The sequence below is a fragment of the Sus scrofa genome, chromosome 6, assembly GCF_054392235.1.
Source record: "Sus scrofa isolate SSC_HxYL_T2T_F1_AM1 chromosome 6, Sscrofa_HxYL_maternal_Yorkshire_Landrace_v2.0, whole genome shotgun sequence".
Classification (NCBI taxonomy): Eukaryota; Metazoa; Chordata; class Mammalia; order Artiodactyla; family Suidae; genus Sus; species Sus scrofa.
In genome coordinates, this window is record NC_139388.1 from 78,628,105 (window position 1) to 78,646,606 (window position 18,502).

Genomic DNA, 18,502 nt, shown 5'->3' on the forward strand with positions numbered 1-18,502 from the left:
TAAGTGACCAGACAGAGTTCCCAGTGCCACACAGCAGGATCCCATTGCTCATCCATCCCGAAGGCAACATTCTGTATCAATTTACCCCAAGCTCCCAGTCCCTCCCAGTCCCTCCCCTTCCCCCTTGGCAACCACAATTCTATTCTCCAAGTCCATGATTTTCTTTTCTGTGGAAAGGTTCCTTTGTCCCGTATATTATATTCCAGATGCAAGTAATATCATATGGGATTTGTCTTTCTCTTTCTGACTTAACTTCACTCAGGATGAGAGTCTCTAGTTCCATCCATGTTGCTACAAATGGCATTATTTTGTTCTTTTTTATGGCCGAGTAGTATTCCATTGTGTGTATATACCACATCTTCCTAATCCAATCATCTATCAAAGGCCATTTGGGTTGATTCCATGTCATGACTATTGTGAATAGTGCTGCAATGAACATGCGGGTGCATGTGTCTTTTTTAAGGAGAGTTTTGTCCGGATATATGCCCAAGAGTGGCTCTCCCATTTCTAGTTCTGTGTCTGAGCAAATCTCTTCACCTCCCTGAGCCTCAGCGCCCTCATCTGTAAAGTGGGCATAAGAATGGAACCAGCTGCACAGACCTGTTGGAAAGGGTTACAGCTGTCTAGCACATATAGAGAATGTTCTATATGCATTTGCTATTATTAGCATCACAGTTATTATTTGCAGAACCAGGAGTTGTTTGCCATGTGGAGAATGAGACCACCTCTGCCTTTCAGCAAATCTATTTGCCTAAAGTAAGTGAGCGCTTGTTCATGGTTCTTAGCAGCTCATTGAGAGGCGGCTCCCTTGCGAACTTGGACCACAGTGAAAGAGTGTTCCCTCCTCTAAGTAATTGAAGAGGCTTATAAAAGCAATAATAAATATACCTAGGTTTCTCTGGAGACAATTATCTAATTAGGTCTTTCCTTTCATCAAAGGAGTCCAAATTTAGGAACTCTCTGTGTGTTTCCTGATTAAGGGCATGTGCGGTTTCCCGGAGTTGCTGGAGGAATCCCAGAGCTGAGGCATTCCTCCCAACCTCATCACAGACGTTTTCATTACAGATGATGGCAGAAGGCCTGCTAGCATCTTCAGAGGGGCTAATTTTTCCTGTCGTCCCTGCAAAAGTTTGTTGGCTGATAACGCTCTTTCCCTCTGGTGGTCGCAGCAGAGGCAACGCTGATGACTCAGGACTCATTTCCCTTGACGGTGGCATCTCAAACCACTCAGGAGGGGTGCCACTGTAGCCAGCGTGAAAAAGAGGAAATCACTGCCCTTACAGTGCCTGGCCTTGAAAGGCACTGCGTCGCCCCAGCTCAGATGGGCTGTAACATGTCAGAATGTGATGAGGCTGATATTTGGAGTTTGCTAGTGAACACAGTCCCTGCAAAATGCCATTTCCAGCACCTAATACCTGTCTGGGGAAAGATCAGAACATTTAGTTTTAATCTTAAAGGTCATGCAGGAATTCATCCTAATAATGGAGCCCCAAGCCCTGCAGAGGGAGAGGCCAGAGAAAGCTCACCAACGGGAGCTCCTTTGTCCGACTGAGCCCCTGCAAAGAGGAAGAGCCCATATGCAGAACACTGATAAAGACCAACTGGCCTTTTCAAGGTGACCCTGAGAAGTCAGTTGTGCTTGAACCTCTTTTCTGCCACAGAACATCCCTTCTGCAAAAATTGAACCCTAGGCACGGATGCGTGCTGTCATGCATTTATTGGACAAAAATTATCTGTGTGCCACGTTCTGAGCTAGACCCTGGAGATAAGACATGAAAGGCACCCTCTTTGTCCTTGAAGTGAGAATTGCCAAACCAAGGAAAAAGAAAAATACTAAGAAATGACCCCACTGCTATCAATCTGAGCATAATGGAAAAAGCACTGTGGTTTGCCTAAAGAAATCAGTGAAGGCTTCATGGAGGGGGTGAGCTGAGCTGAGTTCTGGCTGAGGGTAGGTGTTTTCCAGCAAGTAGGCATGGGGAGGAGTTTCTGGCAGAGAGAAAGGCCGAGAAGCATGAGAAACCTGGCCTGGTGGGGAGTGCAGTAGGGGTGAAGGGCATGAGACTGAGTCTGGAGCCAGGGAGAATGTGATGCATCAGGGTCTTAAGGACCAAACTAGAGGGGTGGGCAGAGAACATGTCCAGAGAAGGGTCTTCACCTGTGGACAGCAGGGGACCTTTGAGGAGGGTATACTCATCAGGATTCAATTTGAGAAACAGAACCAGGAGGAGATATATATTAAGAGACTTATCAGAAGTCAATACATTTATTGCAAGGTAAGTCTGGAGTCTAAAAGGCAGGCTGGAATCCTTTTTTTTTTTTTTTTTTTTAATCTAGGGCCGCACCCACAGCATATGGAGGTTCCCAGGCTAGGGGTCTAATTAGAGCTATAGCCACCAGCCTACACCAGAGCTACAGCAACACCAAATCTGAGTTGCGTCTGCGACCTACACCACAGCTCCCTGCAACGCTGGATTCTTAACCCACTGAGCAAGGCCAGGGATCGAACCCACAACCTCATGGTTCCTAGTCAGATTCGTTAACCACTGAGCCACGACGGGAACTCCTGGAATTCTTGAGTATAAGGTGAAATGCCATCGCAGCACAATTTCTTCTTCATCAGAGAAGCCTTGGCCGTGCTTTTAAAGCCTTTTAACTGATCAAATTAGACCCAGCCATGTTATCTAGGATAATCCTTGTTCTTTACTTAAAGTTGACTGATTATAGATTGTAATCACATCTATAAAATACTTTCACAGCAAAACCTAGGTGAGTATTTGATGGCATAATTGGAGACTGGAGACCAGCCAAGTTAGCACATGACTATCCCAGGGGGACTCTGGGGAGGCACGTACTTTCAGCAGCTCCCACTCCTCTCTCCCTGGATTAAAAGTGAGGCACAGCAGGCAACATGCAGTCACTCAAGTGACTACTCCTATGCCAGAGAGATCTGCAAATTAAAGAAGCGCAGTGCTGGGACGAAGGAATAAATGCTACTGTTATGCTGGAGTGATATCACCAGGCCCAAGGACAACTTCTTCAGGCAACTGAAAATACATAGCTCTAGAAATCTAATCCATCTTGATTTAAGGCCCAATTTAATTTGACCATTTACCTTTTTTTTTTTTTTCTTTTTGTATTTTTGGTCTTTTTAGGGCCACACTTGTGGCATATGGAGGTTCCCAGGCTAGGGGTCTAATCGGAGCTGTTGCTTCTGGCCTACACCAGAGCCACAGCAACACCAGATCGGAGCTGTGTCTGCGACCTCCATCACAGCTCACGGCAACGCTGGATCCTTAACCCACTGAGCAAGGCCTGGGATTGAACCTACAACCTCATGGTTCCTAGTCGGATTCATTTCTGCTGTGCCACAACAGGAACGCCTACCTTTTTTTTAAGTTGAAGTATAGTTGATTTACAGTGTTGTGTTAGTTTCAGGTAAATACCAAAGTGATTCAGTAATACATATATATACACACATACATATATGTATTCTTTTTTGGATTCTTTTCCTTTATAGGTTATTACAAGATGCTGACTGTGGTTCCCTGTGCTATATAGTAGGTCCTTGTTGGTTATCTTTTTTATATGTAGTAGTGTGTATCTGTTAATCCCAAGCTCCTAATTATTATTATTTTGGCTTCACCCTTGGCATGTGGTAGTTCCAAGGCCAGGGATCAAACCTGAGCCACAGCAGCAACCCAAGAACTCTCCAGATTCCTAATTTATCCCAACCCCTATCCTCTTTGGTAACCGTAAGTTTGTTTTCTAAGTCTATGAACCTATTTCTGTTTTGTAACTAAGTTCACTTGTATCATCTTTTTAGATTCCATATATCAGTGATACCATATGATATTTGTCTTTCTCTGACTTCACACTGTGATAATCTTTAGGTCTATCATGTTGCTACATTTAAAAAAAAATCTATAAAATGACGTAATACCTTAGAGGTATGTTAGGAGGTTAAGGTGCAAATAATAGTCGAGTTTCTCGAAAGTGCTTAACAAGAGGCAGTGGTTGTTAACTGAGATTCATTTGACTACACATAACAGGGGCTAATGCAAGCTAAATTAGGTAGAAGAGGAATTTGTTGGAGGAATATTAGTGTGTCTCGTGGATTCCCCCAAAAATATTGACAGTCCAGTCAGGAAAACTGGGAAGAAGGGCAGCCCCATAGACCTCAATAACTGGACTTTTTTTGACCTTCCCTTGGGAATTCTGCCATTGACCAGAATGGGCACTCAGCAGGCACCAGGCTCAGTGCCTCTCAGTTCAAATTCTTAAGAGAAGGAACCTCATTGGATGGCTTGGGTCAGATGCTCCCCCCTCTCGCCCCCGCCTCCCTGGGATCCAATCAGCTATAGCCTGAGGGTGGTGTCACAGAGAACACATATGGCTCCCCGGTCTGACCCCCTGGATAAATGGACAGCCCAGGAGAGGTCCATACTTCTGGCATTGTAGAGTTGCCACACCGCCTCGGTGGTCGCTTCCTGATGCTCCCTATCCCCGGTGACCTTTCTGCCTTGACCTTGACCAACACCTTCTCATCTTTTCTCCTTCTGCCCCACTTCAGACCTTAGAGTCAACTCTCTGTCCAGATAGCCCAGGACAAATTATTTACCCTCTCTAAAGCTCAGCCTCTTCACTTCTGAAATGGAGATGAAAAGAATACCTATCTTATAGAAGTGTTGTGAAAATTAAATGATATGTTGAGCTCTTAGCTCTTCAAGTGGTTGTTACTGCTTTCCTTGTTGTTATTGAATTGTTGCTAGTGTGGTAGTGGCCGTGTTTCTCGCTGCCTTGCTTAGCTTAGGGAAAAATAATAATAACATAGGGCACTGTGAGGAGGTGGGAGACATAGCCTCTAGAACCCACTATGTCTGGATTGCAACCTCACTGCTGCCGCTTAGTGTCTATGCAACAAGTTACTCAACGTCTCTGAACTTGTTTCCTGATTTGCAAAATGCAAGTGATAGCAAAGATCTTGCAGGATCCTTATCAGGATCCAAGGACATCCCTGTGAATCGTGCACTTAGCAGAATGCCTAGTATATAGTAAATGTTCAATAAAAGGGAAGACTTAACATTACTGTAATTAGAATTTTTATTATTGAACCACTTACTTCGTCAAATAAGTTCCTATGTAGCATGACTCCCCACCTTCATCTTACAATAGTCTAAATCTGATGTCCTTTCGGAATCTGACGTCATTCGTATCTTGGGCACCTGCAGTCTGGCTGATAATTATTAGCAATTCTGGCTCGTATGCCTTCTCCCATTGGTGACTCTATAGTGAATATGTTCTGAGCTGGGCAGTGCCGACACTGGCTTCAAGGACATCTGTCGTGGGGGAATGGCAGTGTGATTTTTGCATATGGCATTGACTCGATTTGTTCTTCTTAGATTGGAGTTAATCTGGGGCACACACTTCTGCAGTCGCACATCCTCTGGGAGCACAGAGCTGAAACCCCACACTGGGCCAAACCAGGCATGGTGATTTGATGCCTTGAATAGATTGTGAGAAAATTTATCTCAAATAAAGAGCCACTGTAAGCACATTTCATTTTCATTTGCGGTTAACAGGAAAAGGCCATTGCCCTGCATCTAAATAACCTGATGCCTCTTTAAAATGCACTCTCTTGCTCTCTTTCCCAACTCACTAAATAGGGATAAAGGAAAAAAAAAAAAAACCTTTGTATACAGCAGTGCCTGAACAATTTGCACACCCTGTAATTCTCACATAACCCTGGCTCCCTCCCCTGTGCTCCTGCAAGATATTTAATAGAAGGATGTTCTGCTGACATCTCATATTGTAACGACGTTGTTAGTCTACGGAAATATGCCACGGTGAATTTTCTAGTAAACAGTGAAGTGCCATTAGAAGTGCTGCAAAATTACCCATTTCAGAGCTAACACACAGCATACATTTAGGGATAAGAGTCAACATTTGGAATCATGTTCTTCTGCTTATTAATTCCTGACTCTTGACTCCAGTATCTCTAGATTTACACAGAAATTAGGTCTGCATTGCAGACGTTCTTCAGTTTCGCATGCTTGGTTCCCTTCCCTGAAGGCAATATTGTGCATTGATTGGTTAAACTTACAGACTTGGAGGAGTTCCCGTTGTGGCTCAGTGGTTTAAGAACCTGACATAGTGTCCAGGAGGATGTGGCTTCAATCCCTGGCCTTGTTCAGTGGGTTAAGGATCCAGTGTTGCCTCAAGCGGCAGCATAGGTCACAGATGGGGCTCTGATTTGGTGTTGCTGTGGCTGTAGCATAGGCCTGCAGCTGCAGCTCCAATTCAACCCCTAGCCCAGGAATTTCCATATGTCACAGATGCGGCCATAAAAAGGGGAAAAAAAAAAAAACTTACGGACTTGGGGCTCTCATTCTCTGGGCTCCATCCTACTGTGACAACTTTCTATCCACGGGACCTTGGGTGTTAATATCAGTATGTGTATTAACACATATATTGTACTTAGCTGGGACAAAGGCATATTTTAAGTAGCTTACCTATGTTGACTCTTTTAATCCTGAGGTCTACAACATTGTGAAGTAGGTATATTTTGTATAATTCCCATGTAAGTAGAAAATTAAGGCATAGTTCAATCACTTGCCCAAAGTCAAGATGTTGTTATAACCAAGCTGGCACTGGAACCAGGATCTTGCATCTGGAATCTGTGTTCTTACATAGTGCTAGTGTGTTCGGATTAATCTCTTTGAGTGTCATCTTTCTCATCCATGAGATGATGGGAGTGCTAATATCCACTTCTGGGATTGTCGTAATGACTCAGTGTTTGAGTCCAGGCACGTGACGTGCTTAGTGCGCTGCCTTGGAATATGAGCGGAGGTAATGATGGCTGTTCTACAGTTACAGCTGCTCTGTAGGGCCTCTGCCTTGAACTTCAGGGGTGCTCCAGGGACCTTTCACTGTGGGTCCTAGATCCAGGCACCACCACTCCCCCCACCCCCGCAGCTATGCCTCACCACAGCCCTGAGGACCACATCAGCCTGGATGGCTCGGAGGAGGTAGAGGCTGGAGGCAGGAAGGGCAGTCAGAAATCCACAGTAACCCAGGAAAGAGATGATGAGACCTGACCAGGGCAGTAGGCGTGGCCAACACAAGGGGAACTAATTCAATAGAAGCATCATCAGTGAGTCAACGTCTTTGAAGGCTCAGCCAGACTGAGAGCCATGTCAGTGACCCTGGAAGGAGACCAAGTCAATCAGCAGTGAAATCTGGCCTCCGTAAAGCCCCTGCTGTATAATTTCCAGGTCCGTGCAAAACAAAAGCTCGAGACCCCACGTTCAAAAGGTATTAAGAATTTCAGGACATCAACAGCAGAGCATTGAACCAAGTATGAGGTGCTTCTAAGTGTAGGGTGTTGTGCAACCGCACAGGAGCCAGCCCTGCCTCTGTGTCACTGTCCTCAGTCCCACCCCCAAGCCCAGGAACTAGAGCTGGACCAACAGTGCCTCCAGAGCCTCCAGCCTCATCCTCTCATCCACTTGCTTAGCCTCTGATTTCTCCCTCCAGGAGCACAGCCAGAGGACAGGTATGTGGCAGGTAGGAAAAGGTGGTTTGGACTCCAACAGCAGTGGGGTACGGAAGAGAAATCTTTAGCCCAAATGAATGGTGATTAACCACAGATAGTAAGGGGTGCTCCAGGGAAGCTGGGATGGGTAAATTGAATTCTTGGGGTGACAACTCACAGAACCTTCAGGAACAGTCTCCAGCCAAGCAGATTGATGCAGCACAAATGCTCATAAGGTTTTCTTTTCCCTTCGTCGGGCTGTTAGAGTGATGAGGCATGAGTTGCAGTCACCCGTCTGCATGAATAAAAGATGCACAGAGACCCAGTCAATGCTGAGTGCACCAGGCCCTGAAGGGCCCCACTATAGCATGCAACACAGAGGCCTGGCTGCCATGAGTCTGTGCTGCCAACACTCACCCTGCAAGCCAGAGATGGCTTTTCTTCCACAACTGCATCATCTTTATGATGCTTGAGCAGGTCAGGCCTAAGAAGGGTGGCAGTGTGATCTGAGACATGTGGATAGACCCCTCTGCCTGGCATACCCACTGCTTGCAATGCCACCATCAGCGTCCCCTGTTGTTTATAAGTGGTGTCTTCTTTCAAGGAGGGTTACCATTAACTTCCTGCAGTGTCATCCCAGGAACACCAGACTGGATTATCTGGCTCTTTTCCAACAGAGCCCTGAAGGAATGGGACATGGACAGGTCAGCTGTGACAGGGGGCAGAGAGTCTTAGGTGTCAGCAGCATTCATTCATTCATTGAGTCATTCATTCATTCTCTCATCTCATATTCCCTGAGCCTCTTCTAGAGGGCATGCCAACCAAAGCCGAGGGCACTGAGGTCAGGGGGATACCAGAAGGGCTTCCCAAAGCAAACCTGTCTGCCATACTCTTTAAAACCAGAAGCGTCCTGGAGGCAGGGAAGGACATATCGGATCGGGTCACTTCCCGGCGAGGACCTGAAACAGACCAAATCCTTCTGATCAGCTAGTGTGCAGCAGCCTTCTTCTTTCCAGACCTTCCTTCTTCTGCTGCCCTGCACATGCCCTGCTTTGCCAGCAAATTAAAACTCCTTATCCAGCAATCCCACTCCTGGGCATCTATCCAGAGAAAACCATGACTCGAAAAGACACATGTACTCCAGTGTTCATTGCAGCACTATATACAATAGCCAAAACATGGAAACAACCTAAATGTCCATCGACAGAGGAGTGAATAAAGATGTGGTTCATATACACAGTGGAACATTACTCAGCCATTAAAAGGAAAGAAAAAATGGCATTTGTAGCAACATGGATGGACCTAGAAATTATCATGCTAAGTGAAGTCAGTCAGACAATGAGACACCAACATCAAATGCTATCACTGACATGTGGCATCTAAAAAAAGGACATGATGAACTTCTTTGCAAAACAGATAGTGACTTGCAGACTTTGCAAAACTTATGGTTTCCAAATGAGACAGGTTCAGGGGTGGGAGGACGCACTGGGGGTTTGGGATGGATATGCTGTAAAATTTGATTGTGATGACTGTTGTACACCAATAAATGTAATAAAATTCATTGAGTAATAAAAAAAGAAAACATATTTTCTAGCTGCCGAGCCTTTGCCGCTGCTGTTCCTTCTAGCTAGTACCCTCTCGAAGCATTTCCACCCTCGAGGATGCTCCCGGTCTTTCTTCAAGGTCCATCCCAAACGCTGTGGCTCTCTGTATCTCGTTTCCTGGTCCCTATAGCCATATGGGACTCCGACCTCCTAGGACTGTCCTTAGACCTAAACCCCTTTTTTTCTTGTCTCATTCCCATTCTTTCTCTGAGGGCTGGGGCCCTGGCCTCTTCATCTGTCTTAATCCCAAAGTCTAGACAATATCTGGTGCACAGTAAATACATTGGTGTCATTGAAGGATGTCCCCTGGCTGGAAAATGCCCCAGGTACCCCACAGATGACACCACCTTTCAAAGGGCTCTTTGTCTCTATTCTTGATGGAATATGGTTTCCTGTAACTGAGTCACCACATCTTGATGCAGTTTGCATTTCCTGATCCAGGATAGGAAACGGAACAAGGGGATTTTTCCCCACTCTTTTGCTACTGTGAGGTAATTCACAGAGCATAAAATCACCATTTAAAATGTACAACTCAGTGGTTTGGGGTCTCTTCACACGGTTGTGCCGTCCTCACCTCTGATTCCAGGATGTTCAGAGCACTTTAAAAAGTGAAGGACTCTTGTTCACTTTGAGTGTATGGCGGTCCTTTTGTTGGGAGGTCATGGGTGCAATTGTCCAAGTCCCTCCAGCCAGGTTTCCCAGAGCTGGAAGGACCGCTGCTTCGGGGAGAGAGGCCGGCATTTTTCCTGTGTCTCTTTCTCTGCTTCTAAGTCTCACTGTATCCCACCTCCGTGTCCTTCCTTGCCCATGGTGTGCTTAGTGCAGAACCCAGTGCTCAAAACAGCCTTAAGATGCACCTAAATCATCACAAGCCGTCCCTCTTTGAACTCTGTCCCGCTGCCATTAATCTGTTTGGACAGCCTTGCTCCTGGCGCGGTTTATTAAGATGGCATTACTCAAGGACCAGAGCTCGTGTCCTGAACGCTGACGAACATCGGAAGGACCAGAGGATGGAGAAATTCTCCTGCTCTGGGGAGGACAGGTGAGTGGCATTGGCCGGGGAGATGGCGCAGGGCAGGGGTCGGGGGGGGGGGGGGCGTGCTGGGAAGACGTCATGGGGAGGCATTGGAAACCAGTCAGCTTGCTCCTTTTTCCGTCCCAAAAGGTCACTCTGGGACCTCATCATGAGCTGCCTCATCCTTGGACAGCTCTTTCCAAATCTGCCTGTTCGATGGTTGGTGCCGCCGTTCAAAACGTCCATTATCAGCTCTCTTGGACCAGGGAACCTACCTGCTCTACCTGTGGGCATCCGTGTGATGCTCATCCAAACCCCAAGTCTCTTGGGGGAGGGATGTCGCCCTGTTCTCTGGACGTGCCTTCATTTCTCTGTCCTCTCCTTCCTCTTGGCCGAAAACTCCCCATAACCCAGCACTGAAAATGCCTGGGGCTCCATGAGGATGTGGGCATGGTTCAGCCCCAAGAGGATGCAAAGCAGGTGTTACAGAGCCAGGCAAGCTTCCGGCACATCCAAGGCCTAATCCATCCTATTGCTGTGGGAGAGCGGCTCCTGGGCTTCCCTGGTGGAAGGTGCCCTGTCCGCCTTTAATCTCTGCGTGCACAGCCCCACAGCCCCGTGCTTGATCCCTGGGGCAGCGGCTGCGGGATTCTTGTTGCTGTGTGATCTCCCAGCTTGGGGGTGGGGGTCACCTTTCCACGGGAGCAGCTACTTAGCCCCTGTGACCTGTGTCAGTGCTGTGGGGACTTTGGCTGTCACGACTGTGACTGTGCTTTCAGAACTCTTGCTCTGGCTCCTTTCATGGTACTCCTGGTTCTCATCTTCAAACAGCCTTCCTCACCCCCACCCCTCCCTCAACACACAGGGCCACCCCTGGCTGTGGATTGAGGACATGAATCAGAATTGCTACCTGGTTGAAAAGACAGATTATCCAAAGGTGGCTGGCCACTCATTCACTCATTTATTCAGTGGTTGTTTATTAAGCACCTGCTGTGTGTCAGATACGGTGCTGGGCATTAAGGAAACAAACACGCATGAGATACCATCCCTGCCCCATCCGTTCACATGGTCATAACCTGGGGACGAGGAGCAGGCAGGCAAACAAGGATATTAGTGACCACACGAGGTGGAGGCATCTTGTGGCCATCTCCAGGGTGCAGTGGGAGCCCTGAGGGTCCCTTAGTTCGATCTAGAAGTCAGGGTGACTCCAGAAAGAGAGGAACCTTGAGTAACATCCTGAAGAATTAGCGGGTGTAGAAAATGGGAAGGGTGTTCCAAGCACAGGGAATAGCATGTGCAAAGGCTCAGAGGCAGGGAGAGTGGTAGGCATTTGAGGACACTCACACGGACATGGTTGGTGGGACAGTGCTGGGAAAGCAGCAGTGGGAGATGAGGGTCAGGTCAGCCAGGCTGTGTGCCATGATCAGGCAGTGTAGCTATCACTGGGTTTCTGCAGGGGGGTGATGGTGACAGATACCCCTTTGCAGTGACATGGATGAGGTGAGGCTGGAGGCAGGGACCTCTAGGAGACCACCATAGTGGCCCCACAAAGAAACAAGGAGGGCAGCAAATCAGGCCTCCTCCAGGGCATCTCTAGGGGTAACCTGGCTTTGTTGGACAAAGGAAGGAGGAGTTTGCAGGGGCCCCGGGCACGTGCAGCCCTTCCCCAGTTTCCTTTGAGGAGATGTTATACACATTCAGAGCCTTTCCTGAGGCGGTGTGGCTAACCTCTGCATCCTCCTACCCCATGCAATTTAGGGGTTAGGAGTTGGCTTCAAACCCAGCTCTACTCCCTATTAGCTGTGTGACCTCAGACAAATTACTTAACCTCTCTCTGCATCTGTTCACATGGCCGTAACCTGGGGATGAGGATAGGGAGAGAATCTCAACAGAGGGCGTGTGAGGAGGACCTGAGTGTAAATATGTGTATGAATATAGTGCATACAGTAAGTGCTCAATAAATACTTGCTCCTATTCTTCCTGTAGTGGAGCCTTCCTTCCCCTCTGTGGCATTAAGACAGGTAGAAACAGGACCCGGTTTATATTTGAAGCCAGAGAACTTGGGGCGGAAGGGACCCCTGAGCAGCCCCCAAGAGTGCCCTCTGGGTGGTCTCTCTGGAAAATAAGCCTGCCCATCTCAGGCCGCCCCCACCCCTGTCGGTGCCCTGTGAACCCACATAGCTTTCAGCCTTCACCAGCGGAAATTAAAAACTGGATTGGTTTTTTCAGTGTAATCAAAAGTAATACCACAAGACCTGACCTTTTGTTCACGAGCAGTTACAGAAATGGCATTTGCTGAAGTCACCCTGAGTCTCTGCTTGCCTGCTTTCCTCTCCCAGGTCCTAAGGATGCAGCCTGGTATGGAGGGGGCTCCCCCGGCCCACCCCCAACAGGGTTTTCTAGGTCCCCTCTCGTGCTCGTAGCCACTTGGGGTCAACAAAAGGGGTCGCTGGAGTCATGGAAAGCCCAGTGGGATTTTTGGTGTTCGTCTAAACCAGACACGGCTAGGAACGGAAGGGAGGTGGAAATCCCCCCAAATTCCCATGGCCTCCAAAAAGATGCAGCATCGCCAGAGTGTCTGCTAGCAGCGTCACCCACTGTCACCCGCCAGCTGTCCAAAGGCAGCCGTTCTCTGGACTTGGAGCCTCCCAAGGCTGGGGGCCTTTACCCTCGTGAGCCTTGGCTGCCTCCTCTCCCATTGGGTATGGCCATTGGTTGTGCTGGTAGGTGTTTAACAACCAGCTCTCTCTCGGGTGGTAGGGGGTGTGACATTCTTCAATTTCCATGGAGTAAATCCTTGAGCTATTAACTCGACGTCCCATCCCTCATGGCAGAGTTGGGGAGGGATGCGTGCGATCAGCTGCGAGGAGCCTGGGCAGCTGGCTCAGCACACCCCTGGGTAACACAGCACCTGCCTCACAGGTCATAAGGATCACGTGAGAAGCAGCACGTTACGCTGTGAGTTGTGTGCCAACGACCCCCGGGAGAGAGGAACTCGGGTCTTACAGTAGGTGAGAATGGGCACAAGCCCAGCTGCAGTTTTTTCTGCTAGTGCAAGGCACTTAGCAGGCACTCGCCTGGCTCGTGGAGACTGATTCAGAAGCCTTTGATGTTTTTGATTGACAGACTTTTCTCCCGGTTTATTTTCAAACTCAGGCCTCCCGGCACCCTTGAAGTCTGCGCTCTTTATCATCCATCAGAACCTCCGAAATGTAATCTCTATCTACCCGACTCCTCTCCCTCCCACTAGCCTATGGGGTCACGTTCCCATCTGCTCCTCTGCTCTCATGTCCTGCCACGCGCCCCTGCTTATCCTGAGCTATTCCTGTGACAGGTGGAGCATCATCTTCCCGCAGGGCCTTTGTCTGTGCTGCCTGCCCCTCTCCTCAGCCCCCCTCCCTCTGGTCTCTGCTCAGACATCACCTTCGGCAAAGCCTTGTCAAAAATAGAAACCCCTGTCTCGCAGCCCATTCTTCCTCCCCACAGCCCGCCTTGTAATTTTTTCCACCTTGTATCTTATAGGCTTGCTTGTTTGTTTATTGCCTGTCCTTCCCCACGCCCTCCACCAGCAGTGAGCTCCTTAGGAAAGGAAATCTATACCCTTCTCTTTGTCCCTGCCTCTCCTCTGTCCCCATCTGCACTTTGTCTTTCTCCCATCAGAAACGCCAAATCGGGGGTTCCCGCTGTGGCTCGGCGGAAATGAATCCGACTAGTATCCATGAGGATGCAGGTTCAATCCCTGGCCTGCTCAGTGGGTTTGGGATCCTGCGCTGCTGTGAGCTGTGGTGTAGGTCACAGACTCGATGGGGATCCTGCATTGCTGTGGCTGTGGTGTAGACTAGCAGCTGTAGCTCCAATTCGACCCCTAGCCTGGGAACTTCCATATGCTGCAGGTGCGGCCCTAAAAAAACAAAACAATCAGAAATGCCAAATCAGCTACCTTCTAGCCTCCGGTTTTCAGGTCCTGGCCCCATCTCTCCCACAGGGCTCTGTAATTCCACAGACAAGCCTCGGGATGGTGTCCCTGCACAAAAGCTCCCTACGTCTCCATCCAGAACAGCCTTGACCTGTGCGTGGGCCTCGCAGGCACCCCCTCCCTTTCCGAGCCTGGGGCTTTCCCCAGCCAGAGCCCGGGCCCCTCTGCTCTTCAGACTCAAGATACACATCTTAACCATCTTAATGAGGCCACATTCAGCTCAGGCATGACAACCACAGGTCCACCTGTCCACCTGGATGTGAGCCCCGTGGGTGTCCTCATCCTGTCCAGCTTTGATCCCCAGTCCTTAGAACAGAGCTGGCACATTGCGAGTGTGTGAGGAAGCCCAGTAGAGCTGACAGTTCTTTCCACAGCCCAGCACCTGCTGGAGAGTCCTGGGTGCGTTTCTGTTGCAGAAGAGCACAAAAGAGCTCCGTTCGGCTCAGCTCTGCAGGTTGCCCTGTTTCGGAAGATAAGTGTCCCACCATTAGCAAGTGTGACACCGTGAAGCTCTGCTCGTTGGGCGTTTCTTCAAAGACCTGCCTTTTGCATCACCTTTACAGCCCTCACCCTCTGCCACCTGAAGGTGTGAGAAAGGAAGGGGGCGGACGTAAGAAAAACACAGACTTGACAGAGAGAAAAAAAGAGGTTTGAACAGATGGCGTGACTTGCCCCTTTTCTTGCAGTGTTTCTGCAGCAGAAAGAATCAAGACTTCGGGCAGCTCAGCGGGAAAAACGGTTCCCAGATCCGCTGTGGGGAAAATGATGCCCACGGCGTTAGGGGTTCCAAAAGCTGAGCGTTAAGCTGTGTGGATGTATCATTGGGCGATCCCTCGAGTAACACCCATGAAGGGAGAAAGGGAGAGGGTGAGGCTGTTTTGTCCAGGAAGTGCCAACGGGAGAACAGTGCAGTGGGCTCCTAGAGTCCATTCCAAGAGATGAGAGTCCACAAAAATGGATCGATGCGAGAGGATGAGAAAATATGTTGAAACCAAGAGTGTGAAGGGGCTGAATGAAGACAGAGTACAGAGTTTACAATGCATCAGATCAAAAAAAATGGGCCCCGCGTTGCTCACCTGAGCCTTTTTTATTTTGTGTTCTGTAAAAGAGGTTCTATAGCGTTGAGGCAAAGGATGTCATCCCTAGAGTCAGGAAGACCTGGGTGGAAATTCTGGCTCCACCTTCTATTAAGTTATTGGACTCTAGAAAAGTTCTCTCTCCTTCTGCAAAATGGTCATCAGAATACGCCTACTTCCTTAAGTTGTGAAGATTCAATGAAATAATCCCTAGTAATTCCTAAATCAGCACTTAAAAGATGCTGTCTCTCATGACGTACTTATCGGATACTAATATAGTGCCCAAAACGTGCCAAGGACTTTCTAGGCACTAATTCAGTTACTCTTCACTGTACACCAGGAAGCGGGGACTGTTATTTTCCCAGATTCACAGATGAGGACAGGCACAGAGAGGTTAAAAAAAAAAAACTGTCTTGGGAGTTCCGGTTTTGCATAGCAGAAACAAATCCGACCAGTATCCCTGAGGATGCCCGGTCAATCCCTGCCCTCGTTCAGTGGGTTAAGGATCTGGTGTGGCCATGAGCTGCAGTGTAGGTCTCAGATGTGGCTCGGATCCTGTGTGGCTGTGGCTGTGGCTGTGGCATAGGCCAGCAGCTATAGCTCTGATTTGAGGGAACTTCCATATGCCTCAGTTGTGGCCCTAAAAAGCAAAAAAAAAAAAAAAAAGCTGTCTGCACCACACAGTTCAGGACTACCACACAGTTCAGGACTACCAGAAGCAGGATTCAACTCCGTGGGGAGTGAAACCTCTATCTCTGTGTTCTGCTCTGCAGACTTTCACATGGTTTTGGATAACCTGCTGCATGCTTGTCCCTGTGGGAAGGCACCAAAGCTCTTGGAAAAAGAGTAGAAAACACAGTCCTGTCTTTGCTTGGCTTTCCTCCTCATTAGAGAAGTCCCGCACTGATAACATAGGACATAATTATGTAGCATTCACATCCAGGCAACTTTGGAAAATCCATCAGCAGACATCTTCCTCTCCTCCAGAAATCAACAGTCCCAGTAGGTGACCTTTGCTTTTTTTTTTTTTTTTTCTTTTTTTTCAGGGTTAGATGCAGAAAGAAATGCTTATTCTTGTAAACCTCTGATATTGATGGGGTTGTTTGTTACTGCAGTATAACCTACCCTATCCTGTCCACCACATTCTCTCGATATTACTTTGTCTTTTTTTTTTTTTTTTTTGTCTTTTTTGCCATTTCTTGGGCCGCTCCCGTGGCATATGGAGGTTCCCGGGCTAGGGGTCGAATTGGAGCTGTAGCTGCCAGCCTACGCCAGAGCCACAGCAACGCAGGATCCGAGCCGCGTCTGCAACCTACACCACAGCTCACGGCAACGCCAGATCGTTAACCCACTGAGCAAGGGCAGGGACCGAACCCGCAACCTCATGGTTCCTAGTCGGATTCGTTAACCACTGCGCCACGACGGGAACTCCTCGATATTACTTTGTATCTAATTCGTGCAATATGTGTTCACAGTAAATGTGCAATGAATACTCCTTACATGGAAATGAACGCCATCCACCAAATTGCTTGAGGGCTGCAGAAGCCAAAATGGGTATTTTCATCTCTTCAGCCCAGAAAAGGCTTCCTTTGAGACACTTGTGGGAAAGACTGTTTTGCTTTGCTTTGATGTTAGCCAATTTTTAAAGCTTTCATTACCTAGGATAAATTATGCAAAAGGGAGTAACACCCAAAACCTCTTTAGAATATTGACGTGGTCCAGCAGAAAAGGAATGGAAAAATATCTCCAGATCCAAGGCTAACTTCCATTTAATTTTTAGACGACCCAGTCGAGTTGATAAAATGATCAGAAATGGGCCTGGCTAGAGCTAGCTCTGAAAAAAGGGGATGTCCTTATTGCCCAGACCATGAACTTCGTCAGATCAAGTCAATGTCAAGAAAACAAAACTCTTGTCATGCGTGGGGCTCAGGATGCAATTAACAAATGAATTTGACATTCATCTGGAAGCCTCTTTAGAACATTTTTTTAAAGTAGGCTTTAACTAAATTAAAAAGATTGAATGGACAGTTAGTTTCATTTTTGGAATCTTACACATTATCTTACAGGAAGCCTTAGAGACCCTGATCAGAGTTCCTTTTCCTCACTTCATATCTTCATCCAACTAATTAAAAAGAGCATTGGAGAGTTCCCATTGTGGCTCAGCAGGTTAAGAACCTGACTAGTATCCAGGAGGATGTGGGTTCGATCCCTGGCCTTGCTCAGTGGGTTAAGGGATCTGGCATTGCCATGAGCTGTGGTGTAGGCCAGCAGCTGCAGCTCAGGTTTGACCCCTAGCCCAGGTACTCCCATGTGCCACAGGTGCGGCCCTAAAAAAAAACTAAAACAAAAAGCAAACAAACAAAAAACACGCAAACAGCAACAAAACACAGCAGTGGCTAACAGCTGTTCCCAAAGGCTGGATTGACGTTACAAGTATCTGACATGTCTCTTTTATGGAATTATGGAGACATCAGAGTATCTATGTATCTGGAGAACTAGTATCACAGGAAAGAACTCAAGCTGGGGTATAAATAGCTTCTAAAAGACTTGGCTGGGTGGAAGTTGGGGTGAGCCACATGGGAAGATTGCAGAGATTTTAGGGGGGGTCCCAGAATTCCAACCCAGAAATACCCCAGTCTGTATGGCAGATCTCAAGGTTTTCATCATCTTAAAACCAGGAGCTACATCTGACCCAGCAGTTCCACTCCTGAGTATGTGTCCAAGAGAAGTGGAAAACCTATGTCCAGATAAACATGAATGTTCACAGCAGCCTTGTTCACAGTCGCCAAAAGGTGAAAACCCCAGTGTCTCTTCCACTGATGAGTAGAGACACGAAATGCTCTGTCCATACAGTGGCGTCGTTTTCCACCATGTAAAGGAATGAACTACTAACACATCGTAATGTGGATGAACCTTGAAAACATGATGCTAAGTGAAAGAAGGCAGTCACCAAAGACTAATGCAGTATGATTTCATTCACAGCAGATGCCCAGAATAGGCAAATCCATTGAGACAGAAGGCGGATCCGTGGTTTTGGGCTTTGAGGGGAGGGGAAGTGGGGAATGACTGCTAATGCGTAGGGATTTCTTGTCTGGTGATGGAAATAGGATGGAATTAGATAGTGGTGATGGTTGTACAGCTTTGTGAATGTGCTGAAACCCACTGGACTGTATGCTTTTAAAAGAATTTTATAGTATAGGAATCTTTACAGTAGAGGAATTATATCTCAAAAAGAAAAAAAAAAAGAATCGTGATGGTGAGATGAGCCGTTCTAACCACACAGCGAGCAGAGCCTAT

At 47.7% G+C, this 18,502-nt stretch overlaps 1 protein-coding gene and 1 long non-coding RNA gene across 5 annotated transcripts in view; one reads left to right on the top strand and one right to left on the bottom strand.

Annotated features, from left to right (window-relative positions):
* KAZN (kazrin, periplakin interacting protein) overlaps positions 1-18,502 on the top strand; it is a 1,160,468-nt gene that overhangs the window by 861,710 nt on the left and 280,256 nt on the right. The gene's annotated exons all lie outside the window — the stretch shown is intronic.
* Positions 9,436-18,450, bottom strand: LOC146402568 (uncharacterized). The gene is made up of 2 exons (XR_014807150.1): positions 16,524-18,450; positions 9,436-13,923 (listed from the first exon to the last, which is right to left on the bottom strand). It is a non-coding gene; the product is annotated as an uncharacterized LOC146402568 (long non-coding RNA).